This window comes from Narcine bancroftii, chromosome 9 (genome assembly GCF_036971445.1).
Source record: "Narcine bancroftii isolate sNarBan1 chromosome 9, sNarBan1.hap1, whole genome shotgun sequence".
Classification (NCBI taxonomy): Eukaryota; Metazoa; Chordata; class Chondrichthyes; order Torpediniformes; family Narcinidae; genus Narcine; species Narcine bancroftii.
This window is the reverse complement of record NC_091477.1, coordinates 24,485,504-24,503,598: the sequence shown is the minus strand read 5'-3', so window position 1 is coordinate 24,503,598 and position 18,095 is coordinate 24,485,504. Positions and strand designations below refer to the sequence as shown.

General features: G+C 40.2%; 1 protein-coding gene across 1 annotated transcript in view; it reads right to left on the bottom strand.

Annotated features, from left to right (window-relative positions):
• Window positions 1–14,647, bottom strand: part of LOC138743313 (glucocorticoid receptor-like) — a 118,732-nt gene extending 104,085 nt beyond the window's left edge. The window contains exon 1 of the mRNA XM_069898457.1: window positions 14,568–14,647. The gene's annotated coding sequence lies outside the window, so the exon portion shown is untranslated. The remainder of the gene's footprint in view (window positions 1–14,567) is intronic.
• Window positions 14,648–18,095: the final 3,448 nt, after the last annotated feature.

Genomic DNA, 18,095 nt, shown 5'->3' with positions numbered 1-18,095 from the left:
TTTGATCAGGTCATTTAGGCAGAAAATGCACCTCCTGAGAATCTGATATTAAGACAGGATAAGGAAATGTAGATTCTATCCACATGGTTGATGACAAAGCTTTTGTCTCTTGCAAGTTGTATACCTAAAACTAAAGGGCATAGATATAAGGTGAGGTGGAAGAAGATTTAAAAGGGATCTAAGAGGCAACTTTTTCACATGGAGGGTGGTGGTTTTATGGTGGGGACAACTGCAACATTTGAAGTATACTGAAATGGTTATATGAGTAGGAAAGATTTGGAGGGATATGGGCAAAACACAGGAAATGGGCCTGTATTTGGTAGCCAACTTGTTGAGTATGGATGGGTTGGGCTGAAGGTCTAGTTTCCACACTGCATGATTTTATAAGTTTGATTTTTCCATCTCCACTGTTCTTATGTTAGCTATTTGGCTCCTGTTCTCTTAAATGAATGCTCCAGCTGGTGATGTTAATGCTTGTCATATGTATCTTTGTGCAAGGTCCTGATTTTCATTCAATCTGCTATAATTTAGAAAATATCCAAATGTCGAACATCATCTGTCATCAGGAGTTCTTTGTGCAATCCCCACTATATAAGGTTGTAGTTAGTTAAGTCTGGCATGCTCTATTATTTGTAGGAGTTTAATTCAGTCTCTTCAAATGTCTGCCAATGAGTTTACAAATACATGGGAAACTTTTGGATGCAGCATTAAATTTGAATAAATTTTTTTACTTCAGTTAGGTAGTTCAATATACTATAAGAGTTTTGTGAAAGCAGTCAATCACCCTCAAGGAAAAAGTGGAAGTTGGCAAGTAATAGGTAGCATTCCTATTTTGAAAATTATAATCACCAACCGTCATCCAATTTTATACAGTTTTCAAGGTTAAATTTCCACCCCTTCATTGACTTTCTCTCCTTAGTAACATGCCAATGGGACCTTTTAGTAAATCTGGCTAACTCTCCTCCTCAGAGAAAATCATTTGATAAAAGTGTGGCATTTGAAATGAAAAAAAATAGCCCTCATTTTATCAGTTCATAATTCCACAAACTGCCCATTGGTATTCAGCACACTTATTCAATACATGCAGCTTGTCTGGTTAAACCCATGGAGTTATGTTTTAATTTACATACAGGTCCTTGAAATATGATGCCACACTTTTGTGAATCAAAAGTCACAAAACTGGTTATTTACATCAGTGAAATGATTAGATCTCTATTAACCTTACAGACAGGAAATTTTGTTTGGGAATACTAACCTTTCAAGAAATAATCCCTATAAGATTTCAGGCTCATCCTAAGCTTGATAGTTTTATTTCTGTATTTTCATTTGATTTCATTTCATTTTCATAAGATCATCTTAGAAAAAGCAAGTCTAATTTTAAATTCTGTGTTGACAGAGTAAAACTTGCTCACCTTGTTCTGAATTGGTTGAGTTAACTTTTGCAAATTAGATTGTTTAAGTAATGTGAAACCTCTGCAACTTAGATTAGATACTGGTAACAAATATAGCCAGGTATATCACATACTTTGACATTCCATCATTGAAGAATTCTATGTGAAGCTTATGGTGGAACACAGCATTGCATGTATACTGTACAGATTGGCCTGCCTCCAACTCTGTAACTCCTCGCTGTAAGATTCGCTAATAAAAACTGAGCCAGTTCAGACCAGCCTTGGAACAGGGCCAGCAGCATGTGAAGCCATGTCTGTGTTTTAGGTTATTAAAGTCTTTCATCACTTGCTTCAAGTCTGCTTGTGGTTATTGATCACGCTACAATTTAATAACCTAAATAACTACCATGGACAAGATGATTTGTGTGGAGAGGCTGGAGACTGATCACAGGGATCTAAAGGCCTCTGTCAAGTTGAACATGTGGCTGCTCTGTCTAAAGGGCTACATGAAGTGCAATGAGATCACAGACGACTCTTCTCATCTGTTGGCCACTGAGCTTATCAAATAATTCGAGTCTATGACAAGTATGATGATGTGATAAACCTACTGTAGCAGCGGTATGGTGCCCCCATGAATTCAATGTACTCTTGTTACTTTCTGGTCACCTGTCCTCAGACGCCCCCCACCCCCCACCCCACCGGTGAGTCTGTCGATTACTTTGTGAGATCCATGCAAGTGCGAGGATGAGCCTGTGGGTGCAGAGATATAACTGCAGCAGCCTACCAAGAGGAACTCATCCGTGATGGGTTAATGGCCGATTTCCGTTCCAACCACATCCGAGAGCAACTCTTGGAAAAGGGAAATGGGGCCCTACAGGAAGTCGTGCATTTGGCGTGATTGCTTAAAACAGCCTAGAGAAACACCGAGGCTTACACCGCTACCAACGCACGGCCAGGTGGAGAGCACGGGCGCTTCCATTTTGGGACATGGGGTCCCTAACAGCCACTGCTGGCGCTGAGCGGATGAGGTGCAACTCCTGCGGCCAGTCTAAGCACCCCCAGAAGTACTGTCCAGCCCATAGCATGACTGCCCGAGGAACAGACACTATGCCAAGGTATGCTGGTCTAAACCTTCCTCTAACAGTGCCATGTGCAGGCCGCGACCAGCATCGCTATCTTGGAACAACCAACTTCCGGCGTCATTTCTGGCTGGAAACGGCAGGAACAGGACGAAGATGACATGGGACAACGTCACTTTCAGCTTCTCTTCCAGACCTCACTGCATGTGATCCATGGGGGCAACCATCTTCTGGATCTCCTGTCAGCCATCTTGGCAGCAGCCACTGCCACAGTACAGCAGCACCGACTCGGAGAATTAATTGACTCTGGCCTCAATCGTTCTGGACCAGAATAGGCCACATCAATAGGCATGATCCATGATGGGCATAGAGGTAAATGGTCACACCATGGGCTGCCTTTTCAACATGGGGAGCACTGAAAGTTTCATATACCCTGTACTGTACAATGCCTTTCCTTCACAGTGACCCCTGTGAGGTGTAAAGTAGTGCTAGCATCAAAATCCCAATCCATGGAAATCCACAAATGCTGCACAGTGACCCTAATCATGATGGGCACGAATTATAAAAATTTCAAGCTGCTTGTCATGCCCCACCTCTGTGAGCCAGTCATACTGGGACTGGATTTCCAATGGTAGCTTAAGAGCCTGCTCATGCAGTTTGAGGGGTCCCATCCTCCCCTCACATTCCAAAATAACCAATTCCTGGAGAGCCTGCCCTCACTCCAAGCACGGCCAATCAGATGCCAGAACACCACCAGGCCGCCTGACCTGCGGCCTGGCCACCCTCCAGGTCCCTCTTCCCCCTACCACCCCACACCTCCACACCCGTTCCAGAATCTCACCCCAGACTGTAAACCGTTTGCCATGAAAAGTAGCCGGTACAGCCCTGGGGACAGAGAGTTTATCAAAGCAGAAGTAGGGCAACTGCTAGTGGAGGGCATTATAGAGCCCAATAACAGCCCCTGAGGACACAAGTGGTGGTAGTGAAGAGTGGGGAAAGCACCAGATGGCCATTGATTAAATCCAGACCATCAACCAGTTCACCTTATTGGATGCCTACCCACTTTACCACATGGTGAACGAGATCGCCTAATACTGGGTCTTTTCTACCATTGACCTCAAGTCAGCTTATCACCAAATCCCAATCTGCCCTGAGGATCACCTGTTCGAGGCTGACAGCCACCTCTACCGTTTCCTGTGGGTCCCATTCGGCCTCACAAATGAAATGTCCGTGTTCCAGAGGGAGATGGACCACATGGTGGATTAGTATAAATTAGTATAAATTGAAAGCAACATTTCCATATTTGGACAATGTCACCAAGTGTGGCCATAACCAGAAGGAACACGACACAAACTTGCAGAAGTTCTTCGCCAAGGCCATAGCCCTGAACTTGACCTATAGCCAGAAGAAGTGTGTGTTCTGCACTTCATGTCTGGTGATACTCGGGTACGTGGTGGTGCATGGCGTCATTGCCCCCATTTCTGATGAGTTGCTTGTCTCACTTTGCTGGGCTTCTTCTTGCTTGGCTTCTTGCTGTTGGTCCTCTTCTTCTGGGCTGCTCATCTGTTGGGCCTCCTGCTGCTGCTTTTCTTTCCTTTCAATCCCTTTCCTGTCACTTTCCTTTCTTCCAGCTGAGAGCCCTGGTGTCGGGCATCCCTCAGCTGGTCATGTTGTGTTTGCCCGCTCCTCAGCTGTGCCCCCCTCCTGTCAATGTTCTCCTTCTCCTTAGTAAGCCCACTGCTCACTTTTGTTTGGCTCAGAGAGTCATTTTTGTAGTCCAGGGATCGGGGGGCCGCAACTCTGCGGGGTCATCACAAACCTTGGAGAATGGGCTCTCTTCTCCACGACGGCTCCCTGTTTCTTCAAGCAGGTAAGGCCTTCTCCTTTCTCTTCCGGCATCTTTTCTTCTTTTTTTTTCCCGTTGTTTTTACCTTTTCCTTCTTGGGTGCTATTTTCTTTCTTTTCTCTACAACTTTATCTTTTATTTGTTATGTTTTGTATTTCTTGAACTTTGTATTTTCTTCACTTTATTTCTTCTTTTCTGGAGAGGGCTGGTATTCCCCTGCCGGCCAGTACTCCAACACGTGCCTCCCCCGTTAATTTGTCAAGCACTAACTGTACTCATCCCATTCGCGATGACATACTTAAGTGAGTCTGGATTTAGTGCCTTTTTCTCAATAAAGACAAAATCTAGAAATTGCTTGGATGCACAGGCAGACATGCGGATTGCGATCAGCAACAAAGTGCCATGTTTTGAAAAACTCTTAAGCAATAAACAGGAACAAAAGTGTCATTAAATTTAAATTGGCTTATGAACATTTGAACATTAGCTCTTTAATTTATTTAAAGAAATTTCATGCATGGATGAAAATTTAAAATTTTTTAGGGTTGATGCAACTTTTAATTTGTTGTAATATTTTTTCTTTTCCATATGTTTCATTTTTGTTTATATATTATTAAAAATTGATTATAAAAATTTGTTTTGGTCACCTTCACCTTTATTAAATAAATTATTACTTTAAGGGGTGCGAGAACATATAAAAATTTTTTAGGGGTGTGGGGCATAAAAAAGGTTGGGAACCACTGATCTAAAGGAAGGGGTGAATGTGGTGGAACTGTATACTGTACAGGCTGGCCTGCCTCCAACTCTGTAACTCCTCCCCATGAGATTCCCCAAGAAAGGATGAGCCACCCTAGTCTCCTCCTTTCATACTAGCCTTGGAAACGGGCCAGCAGCATGTGAAAACATGCCTGTGTTTTAGGTTGTTAAAGCATTTAATCACTTGCTTCAAGTCTGTTTGTGGTTATTGATCGCGCTACAAAGCAAGAAGGCAGCTAATATGATAAAGGACCCCATTATCTTGGTCACAACTTCTTCTTACTGCCACCCTGTGGGAAATCAAATGAAGCTTCCCATTATAGAGTGCAGAAGCCTGAGCTCCACCTCCTTTAGTTTCAAGGGCAGTTGTTTTCCAATGGCTATGACGCCCTTGAACCTTCCCCTTGTCAGCAATTGTTAAAACATCACTTTGTTATTTCACTAACTGCAAATGTGAATATTTATTTATCCATCTTTTTATATTTATTATCTTTTTTGTCTTGGCATATTGAGGTGATTTAATTTATTCTATTGTAGTTGGTGTATCTTATGTATATGGCACTAAACTTTCATCTTATTTCATTTGTTTCTCTAAGTGTTGAAATTTGTTTGGTAGTGAAGTAGGAATGAAGAATAATAATAGATGATAACAAACACAAACAAATGAAGCTGTGTGTCTTCATAGACAAGGAATCAAACATAAAGGTTTCCAGAGCAGGCCATTTCTGATTTTCACTATTTATGACCCATCCCTTAGGATCAGTCCAATGATGGGGGAGTTTGGGTTGTCCTTGTCATACAGATATTATTCTGAAACTGTGACAGCTATCTCAATTTTTGGAACAAATGTTTACACATTTGGATTGACTAGTCTAAACCTGCCTTTACTGTGCTCAAATCTGATGTCATCTTGTCCTTCTGTTTAATTCTTATTATAGGTTAACATAACTATTTGAAGCAGGCAAGTCTCTTCCTTTGACATTTTAGATGGTAGATATGTGCCAACCACATAGCTGTGAGCCTGGAGTTGTTCATAGCCTAGAGCAGATAAGGGAGATGAATTTCCTTACTTAAATGGAAATTATTGAATAAGATGAGTTTTATCAACCACCTGGTAGTTTTGTGGTTACCATTACTTCCACTAGCTTATCATTCTAGATATTTAACTAATTGAATTGAAATTCAATAGCTGATGGGACTTGAATTGGTGTTTCTAGATTGTCTCTGCTGTTGTTGCACCATTCTAAAAACCCCCAAGAAAATTCTATTTTTATGTTCTGAGTTGTTTTCATCTGCAGATATGGAAGAGTCTCATAGAACTAGTATGAAAAGTAAATGCAAGTCCATCTGTCTTCTTTAAACTGAGCAAGGCAGCTGTCAGGGAAAAGGCAGCACAGCTTCCCAATAATTTGCTTGAGAAAAAGATCAAGAGACTAGATGGTAATCTACTTAGAGTGATGAATGGAAACAAATAATGGGAAACTTTATTTGATTTCCCATAGGGAGGCAGCATGTTAACAATGTTAAATCCTGTACAACAAAATATTTATCAAATTTATATCCAAAAGGCATTAGAAGAATCACTTTTCAGTTCAGCTCACAGAGAAAGATCTCTGCAGGTTTTGTTCCAGTTTGATGCTATGGATTCTGAATCTTGCTGGTCTCTGCAGACTGTAGAATTATAGAGTGTTTCCTTCCAGACGTTTCTCACAGCTGTACTGAGGTCAAACACAGTAAGATCGCTTAATTGTGAGGTAATTTCAAGATGTGCACATAGGCAAACAAAAATATTTAAGAAATTGGACCTCAATTTTCCGAAAAGATAAAGCCAATTTAAGGAGAGTGTTTTAGTGAATCCGGTAAACAACAGACTTGCCAAGGCAAATGGCGCCTTTGGAAGACTACACAAAAGAGTCTGGAAAAACAACCACCTGAAAAACCTCACAAAGGTCAGCGTATACAGAGCCGTTGTCATACCCACACTCCTGTTCGGCTCCGAATCATGGGTCCTCTACCGGCATCACCTACGGCTCCTAGAACGCTTCCACCAGCGTTGTCTCCGCTCCATCCTCAACATTCATTGGAGCGACTTCATCACCAACATCGAAGTACTCGAGATGGCAGAGGTCGACAGCATCGAGTCCACGCTGCTGAAGATCCAACTGCGCTGGGTGGGTCACGTCTCCAGAATGGAGGACCATCGCCTTCCCAAGATCGTGTTATATGGCGAGCTCTCCACTGGCCACCGAGACAGAGGTGCACCCAAGAAGAGGTACAAGGACTGCCTAAAGAAATCTCTTGGTGCCTGCCACATTGACCACCGCCAGTGGGCTGATAGCGCCTCAAACCGCGCATCTTGGCGCCTCACTGTTCGGCGGGCAGCAACCTCCTTTGAAGAAGACCGCAGAGCCCACCTCACTGACAAAAGGCAAAGGAGGAAAAACCCAACCAACCAATTTTCCCCTGCAACCACTGCAACCGTGTCTGCCTGTCCCGCATCGGACTTGTCAGCCACAAATGAGCCTGCAGCTGACGTGGACATTTACCCCCTCCATAAATCTTCGTCCGCGAAGCCAAGCCAAAGAAAGAAGAAACAACATACAACCTAAAGGATAATCCTCCTCTTGCTATCCCCTTTCCTGACAGCTTATTCTTTCTTACACATGCCAATCAACTTCCCATTGATTTTTTTTTGCTACTAGCTTACATTAAGGTTTAATTTACAGTGGTGACAATCTGGGAGTACGTCTTTGGGATATGGGAGGAAAGCCAAGAACAAAGAGCAATCAGTCGGAGAGAATGTGAAGATCTTGCAGGGATGACAGCTGATATCAGGATCTTGCTGGGTCCCTGGAGATGTAATGCCATACCATGTCAACTTTAAAATGATTTCAGTGATTTTCCCTTGGGGCTCTTTTATGATTCTAAATCATCTGCTATACATATATATATATATATATATATATATATGCACATAAATTTTAGATATATATATATATATATATATATCTTCTTCTTTGGCTTGGCTTCGCGGACGAAGATTTATGGAGGGGGTAAAAAGTCCACGTCAGCTGCAGGCTCGTTTGTGGCTGACCAGTCCGATGCGGGACAGGCAGACACGATTGCAGCGGTTGCAAGGGAAAATTGGTTGGTTGGGGTTGGGTGTTGGGTTTTTCCTCCTTTGCCTTTTGTCAGTGAGGTGGGCTCTGCGGTCTTCTTCAAAGGAGGCTGCTGCCCGCCAAACTGTGAGGCGCCAAGATGCACGGTTTGAGGCGTTATCAGCCCACTGGCGGTGGTCAATGTGACAGGCACCAAGAGATTTCTTTAGGCAGTCCTTGTACCTTTTCTTTGGTGCACCTCTGTCACGGTGGCCAGTGGAGAGCTCGCCATATAATACGATCTTGGGAAGGCGATGGTCCTCCATTCTGGAGACGTGACCCATCCAGCGCAGCTGGATCTTCAGCAGCGTGGACTCGATGCTGTCGACCTCTGCCATCTCGAGTACCTCGACGTTAGGGGTGTGAGCGCTCCAATGGATGTTGAGGATGGAGCGGAGACAACGCTGGTGGAAGCGTTCTAGGAGCCGTAGGTGGTGCCGGTAGAGGACCCATGATTCGGAGCCGAACAGGAGTGTGGGTATGACAACGGCTCTGTATACGCTTATCTTTGTGAGGTTTTTCAGTTGGTTGTTTTTCCAGACTCTTTTGTGTAGTCTTCCAAAGGCGCTATTTGCCTTGGCGAGTCTGTTGTCTATCTCATTGTCGATCCTTGCATCTGATGAAATGGTGCAGCCGAGATAGGTAAACTGGTTGACCGTTTTGAGTTTTGTGTGCCCGATGGAGATGTGGGGGGGCTGGTAGTCATGGTGGGGAGCTGGCTGATGGAGGACCTCAGTTTTCTTCAGGCTGACTTCCAGGCCAAACATTTTGGCAGTTTCCGCAAAGCAGGACGTCAAGCGCTGAAGAGCTGGCTCTGAATGGGCAACTAAAGCGGCATCATCTGCAAAGAGTAGTATATATATAAATAAAAGACGGAATCACTACCAGAGCTGCTGTAACAGCAATGGTGCAGATCCAGGAGAGCAGAAATTGGAGATACACTTCTCTGAAGAGTTCAAGTTCCTGGACTTAATGCCAACAGCTTTGTACAGACTTTAAATGGTTTTATAAAGGATCCAATGGTGTTTTATTTTAGAATCCACAGGGTCTGCACCCAAGATGGCAGCACCTGTGATCAACAGCGGCCAGCAGGGTTTGGAGATTCCAGTGAATCAGCACCAAGCAACAGCGATAGTAAGAACACCCTCTCCCCCCCCCCCCCCCCCCCCATTGAGAAGGAGAAACAGAGTAGATGACTCCCCTGGATGTGACAACGCGACAGACAAGCGAGGGGCTCAGTGGCTGAAGGATCCGCACAGGCTGCAAGCGACTTGCTGTTGGGGAACCCTCACAGGCTGCAAGCTGCTGGACACTGGCTCATTGGAACTGGGATTAGAAGGGCTCCCAAAGATCCTCGGGTGCTGAAGGCGTCCTGATTGTGTTGGAGGTTTGGATCTGAACCTCAGGTTTCCAATGGATGGAACAGGGATCTGTGCAGTTGCAGAGGTTGCGGGAGTGCTGGATGTGAATCCACAGACACTCAGTGTCTCTGAAGGGACTCTCTTTTATTCTCTTTCTTCTCTCTTACTGTAAGGGGTGCTGGGTAACAGTAAGGGTGACTCTTTACCTGCCTTACCGTAGGAAGAAGGCAATTTTGTATAATATGACATATTCTCTACTATTACATGGCAATAAAGGAATCTTGAATCTCAGTGCATGACATGCCATTTCAGGAATGCTGGAGACCAAGATAAATGTTCTAGGCGTTTCTGATATTCCACCCATCGACCATTCTTGAAGACATCAATAGTTCCGCAGGTGATAAATTCAATGTAAGATTAAAGGTAAGCAAGTTTTCTTGAAGAGGATTCGCTTCCTCCTTCCCCCCAAAGAGCTTCAAAACATTAAAAATGTCTGGACTTCCTGTTGGTGACTGATGGAGTATCAGCGAACTGTAGTTGGCTCCTAATCTCATAATGACCTTCTACTTCCTACATCCTTATTTCAAAAGATTTTTTTTCTTCTTCTGATATTTTTCTATCAATTATTTAATGGTGACCACAACTAAATTGCTAAGGTTGGGGGGGGAAAAACCTTTGTTTGCAGATTCATTGGTTACTTTGATGGAACACATAAAGGAGTTGAAGATAGCTTAGCACCAACTCATATGCAATGGGTACAGGATATGTCTTGCTTGAGTTTGGAGGAAATTAGAAATAGCATTAAAGAGATCAAGTTTGAATTTCACAAGATATGGGGCCCATTTATGGACTACTATCATAATTTGAATACATAGGCAGGGGTGCTCTGAGGGTTTCCTGTCCCATGTCCAGAGCCGAAAATTGATTATTTACATGGTGACTGCGTTTAGTGGGAGGTTCTAGGATTAGAACAGGGTGGGAGGTCCTTTTTCTTTTCTTTCTATTTTCCTTAATAAGAGATTAGATAACCAACAATGAATACGTTGTAATATTAGAAAATGAGGTAAAGCTTTCATAAGGGAATTTCCATTTTATATGAGCATTGTGTACAAGACAATATACAAATCACTTATGATTCATATTTCTGTATTACATTATATAAATGTTATATAACTAATATGTAGACAATATATAATGTAATATTTTTCTCTACCAAATCAATTAAAACATTTTAATAAAAGATATTAAAACTACTGTTAATCTAACTGACGTAAAGTTGGATGAAATTCGCAAGGTAACCGAAGACCATGAAGAACAGAGTAAATCCCTCAAACGGTCACTGGAATTTGTAGAATCTCAGATGGATGATATACATGCAGCTAATGCTCAATTAAGAAAATCAAATGAATATCCACTGAAGAAGGTGGCTGACTTAGAATCAAGAAGCAGATGAAATAATCTGAGAATCCTTGGTCTGAAATGGAATCTGGCCCACTTACTAAATTTTTTGCAGAATTATTTCGGGAAGTGTTTGGTGAAATGTTGCTATCTACTTTGCCTGAACTAGACAGAGCTCAGAGATCGGTGGCTCCTAAGCCTTCTTCTGGTAATAAACCTTGTTCAGTGATTCTATGTTTACATCGTTTCCAAGGTAAAAGACTTACTGATACATGAATCTCGTCGAAGAGGGATATTGACATATTGTCAGCAGAAAATCAAAATTGTTGAAGATTATCCATGGAGGTGATGAAAGAATGTGTCAAATATAAAGAAGTTACATCCAGGTTGTAAAAGGGAGATTTCAAACCCTCTCTTCTCCTTCTGGCTCCTGAACAATTCAAAACATTGGGGGATTTCACTCCCCAATGGATGTTCAAAAGTTTTTTGATGAAGTTCCTTCCACTTCTTCTTCTGTGAATCAGTGATGTTTTCTTTGTCCTTGTACTTTTTGTTGAACTCACAAGATGTATGAGATTTTGATCGCTAAAGGTTACTTCGCTTACATCTATTTGTACGAAGGATGTTCCAATTAATTTTCTTTCCTGACATTACTTTTCTTATAAAGTTCTTTTTTTTTGGATTTCTCTCTGAGTTAAGGTATGATACTCTTATGTGAGTTTATTTTTAAAATTATTATTTACTACTTTTTGCTTGTTTTAAATATTTTAAAATATTTTAAACTTAATTGGGCTGTTACATTAATTTTTAATACTGTTAATTCAGTACTTAATTCTGCATATAACCTTTCTAATGGCCATTTTTTTTGTGCTGGAGAAATTTGACCTTGCAATTTCGGCATTAGTCATAACAAGTCTAGATAAGTTTGGAAGTTTTAATTAAATTTACATTCAGATAATTAGTGTTGCCTTCAAGGAAAAGTTTGGGGATTTTGTGGTTGGACACTTTAGAATTTAGCTTGCTATCTCTTGGGATAGCTTGGGGGTGGGGGGTGGGGGGGGAGGGAGAATTTGGTTTAAGATTCTTTTTCCAAGTTGCTATGGTGATTCATGGTTGTTTACATTCTTTTTCTAGTCGAGCTTTTCCAGTCTCATGGCTAAATTGAGTTAAATGGATTTTTTAAAATCATGTGAAACCTATTGAAATTGCAAAGGTTTCTTTTGCTATGCTTAAAACTTAAAACATAGGTGCATGCTAATATTCTTGTGTGGAAGTTGCAGCAAATTATTTCAATATTTTATTTTTGACAGTAAATTTATGGTAATTTTACATTGCTCTATCTTCCTCAATTATTTTGCATCTCAGTTGGCTTTCACATCTCTGTCACTGAAAGATAATCATGTTGGTAATTTGGCAGATGTGTGGTTTATGAGTTTATTTTGTATACTTAAGGCTGAGTACTCTGAAGAGAATTATATTTATGATCATGATAGCAGACACTTTTCATTTCAATTTGCATAAGTACAGAATTCAGATCATTTGATAATGTAATCTTTGGGGAAAGAATTACTTCCTGTTTGCTTGTTATCCTCTAAAGGTATTTTTTTGAAAATTTTATTTATAAACAATAATAAATCATACATTCAAAATACAATCCAATATGTATTTTATTCCATAAAACACATCCCCCATCCCTATCCATCCCACCCCACCTAACCCCCTCTCTAAACTACCCCAATAAAAGAAAGGAGATCTACTGAAACAATTATGTGTCATGGATTGGGACCACATCACCAATGCATGGGAAAGAAAGTTTTAATAATTTAATCGCATCCGTTCCATGTACGGGCTCCAAGTTTTAATAAAAAAAGATAATTATTTCGTAGATTATATGTTATTTTCTCTAAAGGAATACATGATCTCATCTCCACATTCAATTTAGTCTCATTTTTCCATGTAACTGCAAGAAATTTCCTAGCTCCTGCTAAAGCTAGCCTTATAAAAGCAATTTGAAATTTATCTAATTTAAACTCCAATCTCAATATGACCAAATAATAATATCATAGGATCAAGTTGAATTTTAAATTTAAACATAACCTCCAAAACTTTCTTAATTTTATTCTAAAAAGGCTTAACCACCTCACATAACCAAACCGAATGTAAAAAAGTACCCACTTCCTTATGACATTGAATCTGAAGTAACATTTTTAAATTTCTTTAATTTTCCGGAGTCAAGTATTATTGGTGGATAAAATTATAATGAACCAATCTATATCTTATATTTACAATTTTAGTCATACTGTCTTCACATATCGACATCCAATCTTCTGGAAAAATAGATAATTCCAAATCTTTTTCCCATTTCACTCTTGTTTTATCAACATCTGGTTTAGGCATTTTAGTGTGCAATAAGGTATATAGATCAGGTATAAAACCTTTCTTACCACCATCGGTAAGCAAAATTTCAAATTTAGATTTTCTTGGAAGCCTCAAAGTGCATCCAAAATTATCTAACAATAAAGCTTTAACTTGATAATAAGAAAAAAAAGTACTCAAAGGTATTTCATATTTCTCTTTCATTCTTTGAAAAGAAATAAAACAACCCGCCTCAAAACAATTTTCCACCAATTTAATTCCTTTTTGTTCCCATAACTTTAAAAGTTGATTATTGACTGTAAAGGGAAAAAGATTATTTTGGAACAAAGGTGTTTTAGCTAAAGATTTTCTTTGAGTACCTAGTTTCATTCTTATTAGTCCATAACTTGATCAAGTATTTCAGCACCGGTAAATTATAACTGACCTCTAAAGGTTATAGCAGTTTGAAGCATAGACCTACTACTTTTAACTTCAGTGCAACCTACGTCCCAAGTTTTGCATATTAATAAAGAGGCACTGTTATGTGCACAAAGGCCTGTGGGATTACAGATCACTTCAGAGTGAAAGTGTGCATGTTCCTTAAATGCAAATGTATAACATAATACAGTGAAACCTCATTAGAATGCGATTCATTAATCCATAGAATTGCTTATAGCGTGGGTGTTTGTGGAACCCAAACATTGATTTTAGGATGCCAGGCTAACAGTGGCTAACAGCCATGTGATACCACAGATTCTATCACCAATGTATATATGTATATATTGTGGTATAGGATGGTGGTGATTGGCTGAGAGCGTAGCCACGCCTACTGGCGGGTCTTAAAAGGTTGCTCCCAGCCAGACCCAGATCATTCTGGACTGGTCGACCTACTTGTGATACTAGAGTGAAATGGGAAAAAGATCTGGAATTATCTAGTTAATAATAGCCTTGGTTTGGATCCACAAGCCTTTGATTCTTTCGACGTGCACTACAAGCCACAAACTCAAAAATGGACTTATGACTCATTTACAAGATGTGTATATTAATATCTGGAGTTTAAGGGTCTTATTATAGGGTTTGAGTCACAATATTCTGTTTTCCTGCTTCCTGAATCATGACATATATGCATCTGTTCCGCGACTCGGCTGTAATACGGTATAAAATCTTGGACCCCAACTACCGCGTTCTAACAAGGTTTTACAGTATAATCAAACCCATTCACTTACCATGTCTAGCAAAGTGAGAGGAAGTTATCTACTGTCCAGGGAAGAACAGAGAGACCAAAGACACATATGTATTTGAAATGCTGGAGCTGCAGATCCTTGGAAAGGTACTGATCAAGGAAGTGTTTCACTGTCATCAAATCCCTGATAACTGTAGTGAGTCAATGTGGGTGAGATTTGTTTCACCTGGAATGGAAAACAGGGATAGGAGTTGATGTTTCACATTTTTGGGAGATACACTTAATACAAAATACTCATTATCTCAGATCACTTGTAAGCTCAATAAACAGTCTGCCAGATATGCTGTCCCTGAAGTCTTGATTACAAATAATAAGCTCCAGTTCACAGCAGATGCATTTGTGAGGTTCCCACAGAACTGGAAATCTGATGACTCAATCTCATTATCACCACATTTTCATAAAGGAAGGGCAGAGAACAATCTAAAGGTGGCCAAGCACTTGCTGAAGAAGGCTAAACAATCACAATCAAATCCCGACTGTGTCTACTAGTCTCCTGCAGAATCCCAATACCTAGGATGATGAGCAAACTTGTGTATAGATGCATCTGTTCCCAACAAAACAAAAATTGCTAGAGCCAGAGTTGCAAAAGCAAAAGTCAATAAAAGAAGTCAGGAACACTACCACAACTGAAATGTGAAATGGAGCCAAGAGCACAGAGGGGATGGCATCCACATGAGTTTAAGTGGGGATGTGACAGAAGTCTATGGTAACTTAACTAGCACACCAACCCTAAAAGCCATGATGGAAAATGGAGGTCTCATATTGAAGGAACAGATGTCATCTCAATGAGAACACAAGAGAGCCTTTCTCAACAGAGCCCAGCATGGTACATCATTAACCATGAGACAATGACAGCTCCATACCATGGCACAAGCCCTGGGAGATTTGAAGGGTAGTTAGGACTTGATCTGGGGACACAATCCCTTGTCCAAATATCTGTTATTCTGCACATTTATTTCTTATGTAGCTCATATGTAAATCTTCCTTTAAGAGCTGTTACATGGGATAAATTGTGCACAATGTATAAAACTTCATTAAACTGGTTTTCCTGTCAATGCACACTGCAGTATCTCACTCTGCATGGACTGGAGAATCCTTCACTCTGCACACACTGGAGAAACACTCACTCCCTACACACTGCAACAACTCACTCCCCACACTCTGGAGAAACTCTTACTCTCATTCTCTTGTTCTGAGACAGACCATCAGCAGTGCAATGCAATACAGTGATGTCTGTTCCGACCTTGATGCCAATCTATCAAATCCTTTCTACCTGCAATGGTGCCTGTTCCAGTGTTCATCTAAATATCTCTCAAACATTGCAATTGTATCCATTACTACTGCCTCCCTTGGAAGCACAATCTAGACAGCTTCCATTCTCTTAATTAAAATATCCTACCCCCCTTGTCTTAAAACTATGCCCTCAAGCATTTGACATTTCCCTTCTTTAGACAAGTAACAACATTGGCTATTCATTGGTCACAAGCAAGATGCCAGAGGACAATTGGCTAAAGACAATAAAGAGATCACAGTCAAGCTTCCACCAATCTTCTCTCTTTCCTCCCTCAATAACTTGGGAAAGATCCCATCACACTCAACATCTTGTACTTTGTGATATCAAGATTTTATTTTGTTTAATAAAGTTATTTTTTAATGATAGAAACTAACAAACCTTATTATTACTAACAAAGGAACAGCAATGGAAAATTCACCAGACAATGGTAAATTTAAAATAATAGTTTATATTAAATTAGTAATGACATAACATTTCTTACTTATCTCTGAAATTAACTAAATTTAACCCTACTATGCACAAATATACATGTATGGGTGTGTTAAAGTCCAAAACTATTTCAGTTTAAACTTGAGTCTGAAAAGTTAATTTTAAAGTCCAGTTTCAAACTTGTCAAACTTCAGGATCTTTTTAAATTGTAGTTCAGAACTAATTATAAAGCACTTTTAAACATCAGATCTCTTTAAACTCGTGTCTCTTGATGAGCTGCCTTTCAGAGAATATTCTTCAAACAGAAGTGGACACAAATGATGCTGCCTCTCTTTTCTTCAAAGAGCAGTTAAAAGTGGTCTTGCCTTATTTAAAAGTCACTTATGTTGTGTATCTCCTATAATAAGGATAATATAACACAGAGCAGGATCTCTTTCTCTTTCTAGAGATTACTGCCCCAATCCTGTCTTTCCAGGATATCATTTCTTCAATCTTCAGTCTTTTATCTTTTGATTCAAAATGTCTCTCTGCCTTCAGTATATAGTTCTCTGACATCATGTCATGTGACAGCATCATAGTTTTAGTTTCATTTCTGAAAAACCTCTTACCTTTCTTCAAAACCACTCCATATCCATGACAACCTCTGACCTCATCTCTGTTCAAATGCCTTACATGGTCTATAATTCCGGGAAGTCTGATGACCACAAACACAAACCTGTCTTTGTTTAAACAGATGGCCTCCTTTAGCAGTTCTTCTTGAGTACTTGAATACTTCAGTTTTTAATAAAGCAAACACTCCATTGTTCTTGAGCTTCAATTGTACTTCAGTTCCATTATGGTTCTGATTTCCAAATGCTACAGCTTCAACTGAACTCTTGTTCTTAGTGCAATGGTGTTTCTGCAAATGTGCCATGACCTGTGTGTGAGCCTGTATCCAGCCCACAATTCCCTCACTAGAAATATTTTTAACTCTATAACTAACTTTACTAAGAAATATATATTTTATAGCTGCGGATTTTAACTTTAAAAAATTATCCCAAATCTGTTATAGTTAATTAGAATCATCTTTTCTCTGAATTTTCTGAAATATTGAAACTGCTTCAGTATAACTAAATACAATGCTATATTTAGTTGTCAAATAAAGTAACTATTCTTACTTGCCATTGATATCATTAATGAGATTGAGGCCTCCCTGTAATTGAAGAGATATGAGGTGCAAAATGGCCCTGCCAGTAACAGAGGTAAACAAAGGAGAATGCAGATCAGGTCAACTTATTTGCCATCTGACTGTACAAGTATAAACCAACAAAACAGTGTTCTCAGTCCTCAGTGCAAAAAAAAAGCAGACATATAACCAGCCATAACACACATTCAGACAAACAATACATATGCAGGACAAGTATTTCATCTGTGCAAATAAATAAATATTGTTTCATGAATATGAGAGTCTCGCATGGTTAATGTGACGAGTTATTTTCATCCAGCATTCTCGCTGTTCATGGGAAGAAACAGTTCCTCAGCCTGGTGGTGCTGGTTCTGATACTCCTGTCCCTCTTCCCTAATGGGAACCTCAATGATTTTGAGCACTCTCCTCAGACAACAATCCTGGTAGATCACGTTGATGGGGAGAGGGACATTCCAGTGATCCTATCTCTTAATCTTATGTGGACTGACCTCCGATCCATTTCTCTACAGCAACTGTACCACACAGTGATGCAGCCAACCAGGATATTCTTGATCGAGCTCTTCTAGAAGGTTGATATAATGGTGGCCAGTAACCTTGCCCAC